Here is a 13,313-nt window from a genome sequence, read left to right as displayed (position 1 = left end):
AGAAAGATAACACAATGTGGTCTTTCTTCATTGTGTTGTGCCCTTCACCATCACTTTTAGAGACGTGTGTAGGTATAAGTGCCATTCATGTTATTTTAATAGGGAGATTTTAAAAACGCCTATTATGGAACTGATTGTAAATGTGAAGTTTTGTGTTTCTGCCGAGGCCATGCTTTGTGTATTGCTGACCCTTGGTGCATTTTAATTAGGCACATCCAAAATATTCTCTAGAATGAGGTGGGATAATGCTATCAACGAGCTGCAAAATAAAATGGAGACAACTACGGCTCGGATTGAAGAGGCAGAGGAGAGAATAGGTGAACTAGAAGATAAAATTATGGAAACAGAAGACGCTGAGAAAAAGAGAGATAAAAAAATACAGGAGTATGAGGGGAATATTAAAGAACTAAGTGATGCACTAAAGAGAAATAATATACGCATAATTGGTATTCCAGAGGAAGAAGAGAGAGGGAAAGGTGGTGAAGGTGTACTTGAAGAAATAATAGCTGAGAACTTCCCGGATCTGGGGAAGGAAAAAGGCATTGAAATCCAAGAGGCACAGATAACTCCCTTCAGACGTAACTTGAATCGATCTTCTGCACGACATATCATAGTGAAACTGGCAAAATACAAGGATAAAGAGAAAATTCTGAAAGCAGCTAGAGATAAACGTGCTCTAACATATAAAGGGAGACCAGTAAGACTCGTGACTGATCTCTCTACTGAAACTTGGCAGGCCAGAAAGGAATGGCAGGAGATCTTCAATGTGATGAACAGAAAAAATATGCAGCCGAGAATCCTTTATCCAGCAAGTCTGTCATTTAGAATAGAAGGAGAGATAAAGGTCTTCCCAAACAAACAAAAACTGAAGGAATTCATCACCACTAAACCAGCCCTACAAGAGATCCTAACGGGGATCCTGTGAGACAAAGTACCAGAGACATCACTACAAGCATGAAACCTACGGACATCACAATGACTTTAAACCCATATCTTTCTATAATAACACTGAATGTAAATGGACTAAATGTGCCAACCAAAAGACATAGGATATCAGAATGGATAAAAAAACAAGACCCATCTATTTGCTGTCTACAAGAGACTCATTTTAGACCTGAGGACACCTTCAGATTGAGAGTGAGGGGATGGAGAACTATTTATCATGCCACTGCAAGTCAAAAGAAAGCTGGAGTAGCCATACTCGTATCAGACAAACTAGACTTTCAATTAAAGGCTGTAACAAGAGATGAAGAAGGGCATTATATAATAATCACAGGGTCTATCCATCAGGAAGAGCTAATAATTATAAATGTCTATGTGCCGAATACAGGAGCCCCCAAATATATAAAACAATTACTCACAAACATAAGCAACCTTATTGATAAGAATGTGGTAATTGCAGGGGACTTTAACACTCCACTTACAGAAATGGATAGATCATCTAGACACACGGTCAATAAAGAAACAAGGGCCCTGAAGGATACATTGGATCAGATGGACTTGACAGATATATTTAGAGGTCTGCATCCCAAAGCAATAGAATGAGGTGGGATATAAACAAATCCAATATTTTGAATTACACAATTACTGAATGATAAAGGTAAGCATAATTAGAAAGTTTTTGCAGCCACTTTCCATAGTTAATCCTAGTCATTGGAGTTCTGGCCATTGAGCTTCTCCATCTTTCTATACTAAGCCAGCTTCTTCCTAGAGACCTGCTATGAGTTTGAAACTGTTCATCCGAAGACAGCTGCAGGGTGGAGAGTTTGGATAACATCCAGAGAAAAGCAATAAAAGTGATTAATAGCTTGGGAAGTAACACCTCCGAGGCATGTCTAAAGAGGTTGAGAGTCTTGATCAATAGCAAAAGCACAGCCTACATGTCTTGAAATCACATTGTAGGTGCTTTTTCTTCATCTTCACAGTGAATTCATGGAGAAGGCAGCCTAAGTTGCAGTAAGCAAATTCGTATTGGAGCAAACAGGAAAAAATATGCACAAATGCTAACGTTGGTTTAACACGTTGAGGGAAGACTGAAGGCATGAAGTGTTAATTTATAATAGAGTTGTGGTTGCCAGGGGCTCGGGGAGGGGGATATGGGGAGATGCTAGTCAAAGCATACAAACTTCCGGCTATAACATGACTAAGTTCTGAAGATGTAATGTACAGCATTGTGATTATGGTCAACAATACTGCGTCATATACTTCAACGTTGCCAGGAGAGTAGATCCTAAATGTTCTCACCACAAAAGAGAAATGGTAATCATGTGATGTGATGGAGATGTTAGCTAAGGTATGGTGCTAGCCATTTTGCCTTATGTAAGTGTGTGAAATCAACAGGTTGTACACCTTAACCTTATACACGTGGCATATCAATTATATCTCAGTATAGCTGGGGGACAAAAAAGAACAGAGTAGACACTTGCCTGGGATGTTTTAGACAAAGTTATAAAGAGCTTCTGCATTTCCATGGATTCTTCTAGCAGGATTGGTGGTGGTGGTGGTGGTGGTGATCATTGTCTGGTAACACAGATCTCTTAAACGTTTTCTAGGTGTCCCAGTTTGGGTTCTCTGGAAGCAGATGCCAAGGCTGTTAGGGTGTAAAATATTTACCGGGAGTAAGCCTGTGAATGGGAATGAGAGGGAGTGGGACTGGGTCGGGGGAGCTGTCGCTTTGCCCTGCCCACCTCGCCAAGCCTCTGCCTGCCCAAGGGGAGCTCAGGAGCATGGCTTGCCTGTCGGAGGAATGCTGCATTGGGTGTATTCCTGCTTGTTCAGTCATTGACTGGAGGCTGCTGTGAGAGGAACATGTTCTTGGCCACCACTGTCTGGCACAGTCATTGGCCCAGGGCCACTCCACAAATGGTGTGACCTTGGTTGGAAAGCTGAAGCAGACCCTGGAGGACTAATAGCTGGAGGCCTTGAGCAAACCACACTCCTCACAGCTGAGCAGCAAGCCCTCTTTGGAAGGGGGACCTGAGTGGCACATCTCTAATAAATACCAAGTAGCCAGCTTTCTATGTGAAAATGCAATCTACGAATTACTACTGAAATTTCCACTTTTTGGGAGGACACAGAGTTATAGGAAGTAGCCAAGCACACCTACGTCAGATTTACTTAATGAAAGACTACCCTCTAAGAATAGCAGTAGGCATTTAAAATCAGACATTTTACCCATATTATTTATAACCTCCTCAACAACCTTGCAAGATGGGGACTATGGTTCAGTTTTTCAGTTGGGAAAGCTGTAGGTCATATTGTTCAGGAGATTTTTTTGTTCTTGGCCATGCAACTAGGAAGTGCAGAGCTCAGATGTTTCTATCATTCTAAAGGTGCTTTGCATTATACTGATGCAAAAAATTGTATGACTGATGCAAAATTGGGTGACTGATGCAAAAAATTATGTAAAGGAATATGACTACTCAGCTTGCATTTTGTCAGAATAGTTTAGTTCTTACGTACTCTGGTCCAGATTCTGGGGATGTTTGATATAGTCTTTATTGTATTAAAATAAAATAGTATGGCTTTTGGCCACACTCAACAGGGTGGAATTAACTTTTGGCTTAGTCTTTTCCTATATGTGTATAGATGTTAACTCACCACATTTGCTGAGAAAGTTCTGACTCTATTCCATAGGACCTTCAGGTTTATAGATTCCCTTGTTATTTCTAGCTTTACATATTATTTTCCTAATCTGTTTTGAAAGTAAAATACCACAGTCAAAACATAAAGTTCAGTAGACTATGATATCAACTCTGAGGAATTTTTTTATTTTAAAAAACTCCTACCTGTATCTTTTTCAGTGTTTGGTTCACAACAACATGTGGTAAGTATCCCAGTAATAGTTCCCTAATTTTTTAGCTGTTGAACTTGATTTCTCTCTTTTATTTAGAAGTCATTAGAATCAGCTGTGTGATCAGATATCAACTTCTAAGGCTAGAAAAGTGATACTACAACTTGTTTAGATATTTGTTGATGAGTAAATCCAGCCCAAGGGCACTTCATCAGCTTACACTTACTAGTTCATTCTAGGTTCAGTATGTTAGGTCAGAGAGACCATCAGATTGAGGGCCAATAATCACTTAACGAAGTCATCTTCCATATGATTCCTTTAGCCCCACATACTTCCCAAATTTTGCTACTAAAAATATAAGAAGTAGAAAATAAGGATGTCTTCTGCCTGGAAGGAAGTATTTTGAGAGCTCCCTTTTATAAAGTGAGTTCAACTGTTAATTTAACATTGCTTTCTGATATTCATCTGTCTGTCCATCCATTCATAGTGAACTAGCAAATCTCAGTAATGTTATCTGTGAAGTTCAGAGTGCAGTCACCATGACATAGAAATGAGCCAGCACAGGAGTTACTAAAAGTGAGAGTCCTCTTGTGTCTCATCTGCTGTGCTTTGGAGACTACCTTGAAATTGGGCAGCCCATGAATCTCCAGCTGCTGTCACAGAAATGGCAGTGAAACCAGAGATACCAAGCCCGAGATAATATCTTTTTTTTTTTTAATGTTTATTTATTTATTGAGAGAGAGAGAGAGACAGAGAATCCCGAGCAGGCTCCACACTGTCAGCGGGGGCCTGATGTGGGGCTTGAACCCATGAACCATGAGATCATGACCTGAGCTAAAATCAAGAGTCAGACGCTTAACCCACTGAGCCACCCAGGCACCCCCAGGAGAATCTTTTCATAAAAAAGAATATTCTACATACTGTGGTGTGGCTGCTGTCATTTGTGCTGTGCTCTGACAAATAGTTTTGACTGATTTGAGAAGAAACAAGGGTTGATGTTGGATTTGTAGAAACCAAAAAACAAAAACAAGAATACCTGAAGGATAAAATATAAGTTTTACAGTGACTTCAGGTACTTTCAAGGAGATGCTTGAGGAACTACAGGGTAAAGGTCAGCAGACCCCAGGGCTTAGTGTAATCCTTTAATGTTTGGATGGGCGTGATTAGCATCTTTGCAATCTGGAACACTGACCCACAACCACATGAGCTATAGCCATGACAAAAAAAATATGCCAAGAAATTTGTCATGATCTGAGGGGACTTGAAGGGGTGATTCCTAATGTGAATGTATGATTCTGTGGCCTTAGGACCACGTAGCTGTGCCGAGGAGTGCTAATAGTGTCCATTTCCAATATCATACAGTGCATTGGACAAGGGATGCTTGCAAACTGTAGTGAAGAGTTGGCACAAGGATAACTTCTCCAGGTTCTCTTCCTGTTCCACCTTCCACTGACAGAAGAAATGTTCCTCTTGATGCCCTGGTCCCCACTCCAGGAACTGAATCCTCTGCCCTCTGTTCAGAAGACTTACAAGTGTCAGCACTCCTGAAGAGCAGTTTGCCCATAGGTGACTAGTGAATTGGCCATGGGAATAATGGTTCGCCCATCTCTTGGCCCGTATGGCTCAGGGAGAGACCCTTTCACTTTGTAATCAGAGAGGGATGGTTAACCTTCTCCTTTCCCTGTCCATGACTAGAAACTATCCTCCTTTCAACAAACTCACTATTTGGCTTTCTTTTGCCGTTTCCTCCAGTCACAGTCTTTTCTAGACTCTTCCTGGAAAAAAAGCCACCTCTATCTTTTGCCTCCTACAGGTATTGCAATAACTTCCTAATTTCCTCTCCTGCCTGTCCTATACTCTATTTTGTGTGCATATGGATTTTTGACCTTGGCGAGGCAAGGCTCTGGTGAAGTCCTTTTTGTGGAGAGTAAGCCTTTGGCATGGAGAATACTCTGGGTGTATTTCAAAATAGTTACCTTTCTACTCCTCTTGCCAGAGCTATGAGGGCATCTCTTTCCTGTGAGAATCTGGGGGACCCTGGAGGGAAAAGCCAAGAAAATCTGAGCGTCGGCCTAGGCCACCAGGAGCTATTCACTGTCACTCTAGTCTATATTCTGCTTCTGTCAGTTTGTCAAAATTACCTTTCAGGTGTTCCTGCCAGGTTATGGCTCTAGCAGCTTTTGCTCCTGGTAGGTAGATCTTGGCTGTGATCTCATATTCTCCTGTGTCTCCAAATTTCAGGGTAGCCCTTTGCTCTGCAACCTCAGTTCTCTAACAGGTCCAAGAAGATTACCGATTTTCAGTTTGCTTCAGTTTCTTCTTGTCGTAAGAATAGGGGTGATAACTTCTCTTTACATGTCCATGCTGAAACCAGCCTGTGAAATTCCTATAATATGTGAGACAGGCCAAGTTGCTCCTCTGCTTCTAGCCTGTCTTGGAGTAAAAGTCAAAGCCCTTACATTGGCCCTCAAGATCTCCGTGATCTGCACACTCTCTTGTCTACTCATTGACCACTTTTCATTCTCTTCTTTTCCTATCTTGGCTCCAGCCACCTTGGTCTCTTAGCTGGCCCTTGAATATATGAGCAGTCTCCCACCCCAGGGCCTTTGCACTTATCTGGAATTATTCTTTCCCCCCGATGTCCACTGTCCCTGCACAAAAGTCACAGATACCTTGTGATGCCTTCCCTGACCACCTTATTCAATACAACAATCCCATAGTCCTCTCTTCCATCCCATTTCCTCATCCCTTCCCAGCCTTATTTCTGTAGCACTTTGTACCACATGATATACTTCCTAGAGTATTTTTCTAACTTTTTATGTTTATTGTTTCTCTATCCTACTATCCTACTAGATAGTAAGTTCCATGAGAGCAGGGATTTTTGCTCGTGTTATTCCTTGCTTTATAGGCCAGTGATATAATGAAATTGTTAATTCGGGATTATCAGTTGATGTTAAAACCATTAAGGGAATGGATGATGGTGAACGAAACACTTGTATAATGCCAGAGCAACACCATTCAAATTGTTTCAGGTTGCAAAGGGAAAAATGTTAACTATTAAATAGAGAAATCAAACTGTCACCACTCTAATTCAGTGGTTAAGCTTAGTATCATTAATGGGGCTCGGCCAGATGTTACATGTTTTCTCAGGTGTTGCAAAATGAGGTTGGTAACATCATTTATGAATTATCTAGCCAAATATGCTCAACTTGAATCCCTAGAGCCTTTAGACATAGCTCTCAGTTTATGAAGTAAGGAACAAGCTAAAATTCATCATGAAGAAACTGGACAGATTTAGAAAGTGGTATATCCTGTAAGATAATAGTTCAGCATTATTAAAATAAAGGATCTGTTCTAAATGAAAAGAGACATAAGAAATAAAATAGGTGAAATGTATGGGCTGTGATTTGTGCAAATCAGTCTTAAAAGGGGTATTTAGGGCCATGAGGAGAATCTAAATCTAATATTAGGTGAGATGAACATTTTCTGAAATGATGAATGTGAACTGGAAAAATTAGCTTTCAAGGGGATATGTAGATTATGATCTCATTTTGGTAAACAAAAATATAATGTTTTACTGCTCAGTAAAATAGTGAAAAACAGTATGGACATTATATGAAAGAGAAGTATACACATGAAGATTAAGAAAATCAGGCACTTTGCTCATAGATTTGTTTGAATTTTTGTTTCTGGATGAGAGGAAGGAAAATTGCTCTAGGGCACAAGTAAGAGAGGAGAGGGGACACACAGAGACCAAGCTGCTTCATATTTCAAGATACAAATGTGCCACATACGTAAAGGTAAACTGTTTGCTGTGGTCAGTTTGAATAGCTGTAGGCACAGAATGTTTTACAACTGCATGCCTTTAACTACTCAGAATTTCTGAATTTGTTTAATTCAAATGGACCTTCTGCTAATTAATATAAATTAATGAATTAAAATTTTTTTAATGTTTATTTATTTCTGAGACAGAGACAGAGCATGAGTGGGGGAGGGGCAGAGAGAGAGAGGGAGACACAGAATCCGAAGCAGGCTCCCGGCTGCGAGCTGTCAGCACAGAGCCCCACGCGGGGCTCAAACTCACAAACCATGAGATCATGACCTGAGCCGAAGTCAGTCGCTCAACTGACTGAGCCACCCAGGTGCCCCAAAATTAATGAATTTTATTAAGTCCTATCAAACCTAGCCCATTTGTTCATTGTGTGTTTCGGAAAATCTGGGAATTCCTCCTTTAATCTGGTTTTTAATTTAAATGACTGTACCTTGAAAGACAGAATCTGCCTTCCTCTCTCCCTTTCCTTTATACCTTCTCTCCCTTCTGCCTGCCTCATCTTTTCTCTTTTTCTTTCAATCACCCAACACCATATTCATTTCAGATTTTTTTTTTTTTTAATTTAAGGGCCTTTCCTAACAAAACTCTCTGATTTAATTCTTATCTGCCCCTTTCCGGAGAAAGCCACTATTTTATTTTGTTATTTTTCTTATGTGCATGCTTTTATACTTTTATATAAATACAAACTGCATGTTTCACTATTCAGTAAAGCATAAATTACCGTAAATTGTCTCTATAAACAATGTCATATATTTGGATTTTATATATATCATGCTGTTCTAAGGCTTTGCAACTTTTTTTGACCACGTGTTTTTGAGATTTATTCATGTTGCTACAAGAAGGTAGAATTTAGTCTGTTCCTTTTAGCTGCTGCATGGTTTCACATTTTATGAATATATCAAAATATATCCATTTAAAATTTAAATATAGTTGAGTTCCTGTTGTTTTGTTTTTAGAAATAATGCTGAAATTAACATTTTGTATGTCTCCCTTGGATGTATGCGTGTTAGACAGCTTCTCTAAGATACTTACACAGAGGTGGAAATGCTTGGTGTTAGGTAATGTGCATCTTCAGCTTTACTAGACAGTACCAAATTGTGCTCCAAAGTAGTTGTTTCAATTTCATCAACAATAAATGGGATTCCTGTTGCATCACATCTAATCAACAATAGGTATTTTCAGACTTTAAAAATTAGTCAATTTGATAAATGTGAAATGAGATCTCATTGCTTTAATCTTGTTTTCCTTATTACTAGTAAGATTAAAAAATCTTTTTATATATTAAATAAACATTGAGTTTCCTGTTTTGCGAATTGCCCATTTTTTCTTTTGGGCTATTGATTTTTATTTCTTTAAATGTTCTGGATACTAATTCTTTTGTTAGTTATATGTGTTGCAAATATTTTCTCCAGTCTGTGGCTTGTGTTTTCACTATTTGCATTGTGTTTATTGTAAAAAAAAAAAAAAAAAAGAGCCTTAGTTTTTTTTTTAAATTTATTTACTTATTTATTATTATTATTATTTTTTAATGTGGAAGCACAGAGAGAAGTGCTATCCAATTATGAAATTTATTGTCAAATTGGTTTCCATACAACACCCAGTGCTCATCCCAAAAGGTGCCCTCCTCAATATCCATCACCCACCCTCCCCTCCCTCCCACCCCCATCAACCCTCAGTTTGTTCTCAGTTTTTAAGAGTCTCTTATGCTTTGGCTGTCTCCCACTCTAACCTCCTTTTTTTTTTTTTTCTTCCCCTCCCCCATGGGTTTCTGTTAAGTTTCTCAGGATCCACATTAAGAGTGAAAACATATGGTATCTGTCTTTCTCTGTATGGCTTATTTCACTTAGCGTCACACTCTCCAGTTCCATCCACGTTGATACAAAGGGCCATATTTCATTCTTTCTCATTGCCGTGTAGTACTCCATTGTGTATATAAACCACAACTTCTTTATCCATTCATCAGTTGATGGACATTTAGGCTAAAAGAGCCTTAGTTTTAATATAGTGAATTTGTTAATCTTTCATTGTGCCATTTGTGCTTTTCTGTGTTTTATTTAAGAACTCCTTCCATATTTCAACATCATTTAGTTTCTTCTAAAATGTTTAAGGTTTGGGGTGCCTGTGTGGCTCAGTTGGTTGAGTGTCTGACTCTTGATTTTGGCTCAGGTCATGATCCCAGAGTCGTGGGATTAAGCCCCGCATTGGGGCTCTGTCAGTGCTGAGCATGGAACCTGCTTAAGATTCTATCTCAGGGCACCTAGGTGGCTCAGTCAGTTGAGCATTTGTCTCTTAGGTTGTGATCTCACAGTTCATGGGATCGAGCCCTGTGTTGGGCTCTAGCTTGCATGGGATTCTCTCTCCCTCGCTCCCTGCCCCTCCCCCATTTGTTCTCTCTCTCTCTCGCTCTCGCTCTCTCTCTCGCTCTCGCTTTGTCTCTCCCCCTCAAAATAAATAGACATTAAAAAAAAGGATTCTCTCTCTCTCTCCCTCTACCCCCTTCCCTGATCACGTGCACTTTCTTTCTCTAAAAAAATAAAATAAAATGTTTAAGGCTTTACTTTTTCACATTAGGTTTTTAATCTTCCTGGAATATTGAATGTTTATATAGTGTAAAGTAAGGAATCAGATGGCTATCTTATTTTCCAGTCACCACTACTTCATTAACAGATCCTTACCCCATTGTAATTGCACCTCTGTCAAATATTAAGTGTCCACACATGTGGTTGTGCTCCACTTTTACTGAGCTATTTGTCTATTGCACTCTCATTTCTCTGATTTAGGAATGGGATCATTTTTCTGTATTAGATTGTCTAATTAGTTATTCCTGGTCCATAGACAATTATCAGTTGTTGTATAATGAGCTTGTATTTACCAATCTTGCTGAGTCTTTCATTAATGGTTCATTACTGACTTGAATAAAAGAGGCCTAGTTCCTACTCTCAACTTTATTAATTAACAAATTCCGTGACCCTAAAAAAGTTATTAGTGTCACTAAATTTCAATGTTCTCTTTGGAAATAAGCAGGTCATAATATCTAACTCATGAGGTTGGTTTGATGTGAAGGTTAAGAAAAGAAAATGGATGTCAGTAGCCTAACACAAAGTAGAGACCCCAAAATGCCAGGTCCTTGTAAAAATCTTAGTGTCTGACAAATAGTCTGGTAATTAGTCGATGTGTAATAAGGCTAATTAAATCAGATCTCTCACACACACACATGCGCGCGCACACACACACAGAAGACCCTGCTGGCCATCCAAAGCTCTAGGTTACATAGGTTACTAATGCATTTCTATAGTCACAATGTCACAGGCTTCATTTGTGTTTTCTTCTTGAATAAGAACATTCTACCCAAAGAAATCCAAAACATTAGGCTGGGGGAAACTATTTTGGGGGAGGTAACCACTGGGAGGACACAAAGTTATCTCTTGGTTTCAGGTAAGATCCATGTGCTTTACATGATTCATTATAGATCTTAAAGCTGTCAGAGGAAAAATGGCCATTACAATTATGTGACTTTAAAGTATTTTCCAAAAGAGCCATATCTGTCATCAGTTATGAAAGCTGACCAAATGCACATGATGACAGACAGACAGCTGGTTCTCATTCATATTAAGTTCCTCTCAAGCAAAAGGAATGTTAAGGAAATCTGGCCTCATATTATGTTGATTCCAAAGTAATTACATTTGTTATTTCCCGGTGATGCAGTAAATCAAGCTGTGGCAAGTAGGTGGATATTTCACAGAAGTAATTTTGGAGACCATTAAATACGGTCACATGGTGTGTTGAACCCTCTTCTGCCTCAAGACAAATAATGTCCAGTCCAGGTGTGGGAAAAGGGAGAGAGTGGGAAAGCAACTACTTCCTTTAAAAGATGGGAAATGCATGGTTTTCCACATGCAGATGCAAAATTTGGAAGAAACAGAGGAGTTCACTTAAGGCATGTGGGGGTCAAAGGGATGGACAAACTGCCCCTGTGCGAGAGATTTCCTACCTCTCTGTTCTCAATCCAAAAACTGCCAAGTCCAGCTGCTTCCCAGGCAGTCATGTACCTCCCCCAAACACACCTGCTATCCCAGCACTTTACTCTGGGGTAAGCTGGCCGTTAATTAATGTCTACAGCACAAGGGTTTATGACCCTTCTGATTTCATTATAGTTAGAAGCTCTGTAGAGCTTACTCCCATTCACATAAAGGCCAAATGCTTTTAGAATCCTTTAATAAACCGATTGCCTAAAGGCTAAATTCAGGAAGGAATCTAATATAGGCACTAAATGATCATTTTGTTGTCTAAAAGTCTCTGTTCAAAATGGACATAATTCTTCTTTTAGCCTGTGATTTGACCTCTTTTTAATGCCAGCTTCCTAAAGTATTATCACAATGTAAGAATAAAGAAAGCAAAACTAAATTTGACTTTAAAGGGCATCCTCGCCTTACACACAGATTTGCCTAGGAGTAAAATTAAGACCCACTGACTCTTAACATTTCTTCCTGTAGACATCAGAGGTTTAGCTATCAATTGCTCAATGCATTTTAAAGAATTAAGGAATGAAAAATCTGGAATGCTTTAGAGGAAAACTGCCTGGAGGCCTTAGGAAAAGATGACCTCTGGAAGACCTACCCAGCTCCAAACCATTCCTTGGTAGAACACACAAAATGGATCCGTGTGTACAGCAGCAAAGGAAGGCGTGGCTCTTGACCCATTACGAGTAGGTTAGTTTCAGCTGCCATGAAAAATTCAACCCAGAGGTGAAGATTTTTCACTTCAAAACTCTTCAGAGCAATTGGGCCCTTCTCATTGTTCCCACCTTTGTTTAACTCGGCCAGTGTTTGTCAGTCAGTTAGCTTATAGCCTACTGAATTTCATTCAGGGAATCTGAAATCAGAAGTGACATAAACATATGGGGGGCATGGAGAGGAGGGAGAAAAGGAGAGGGGGAATGAGAATTACCAGTCAAATGGGAAAAAAATATTTTTTTTTGCTTAATTTTGTTTCTTCCACCCCAGATTCATTTACTTCATCTACATGTTATATTTCAAAAATGGGACACAGACAGCTTATTAAGGGAAGTGGGTTTTGGTTCCTTATTTTGGGGAACATTTGCAATTCCAGAATATTCATTAAGTTAAATTAGGGTTTTATTAAAAGTATGGTTTATTATGTAAATGGTAGAAAAATAAATATATAAATATCTATGTACAATACCTATAATGTATTGCATATATACATGTAAGACAATGTTTGTATTGCCTTTAGCATATCCAGAATACAGATACTATGGAAAGTTCTGAGAAGAACAGAACAGAGGGGCCCACACAAAATGGTGTGGAATGGTGGGTGATAGTCACTAAATGTTTCCTTGTTTATTCTTTTCTTTCTTCTACTTCATATGGAGATGTCACAAACATCTCAATCTACAGTGAGGGTGCTAACATCCTGCTCTGTGGAGTCCATAATACCAGCCATGCGTAGGCTGGATTTTATGTGCTCATCTCCCCAATCTGGGGAGCACTACACTGACTGTGACACGAGCCTCAGCTGCTTGGGGATCCAGACTCTTATGCCAGTTTTCACACTAACCACCTCACATGGAGACCTCACTTCATCTCTTAGCCCCCAGTTTCTGTACTTCCTTGGTACAAAGTGGATTTGCCATACAGTTTCATTAATTAATTAATTAATGTGGGTTTT

The sequence above is a fragment of the Acinonyx jubatus genome, chromosome C1 (genome assembly GCF_027475565.1).
Source record: "Acinonyx jubatus isolate Ajub_Pintada_27869175 chromosome C1, VMU_Ajub_asm_v1.0, whole genome shotgun sequence".
In the NCBI taxonomy this organism is placed as follows: Eukaryota; Metazoa; Chordata; class Mammalia; order Carnivora; family Felidae; genus Acinonyx; species Acinonyx jubatus.
The sequence above is the reverse complement of the archived record's forward strand: the minus strand, read 5'-3'. Positions refer to the sequence as shown.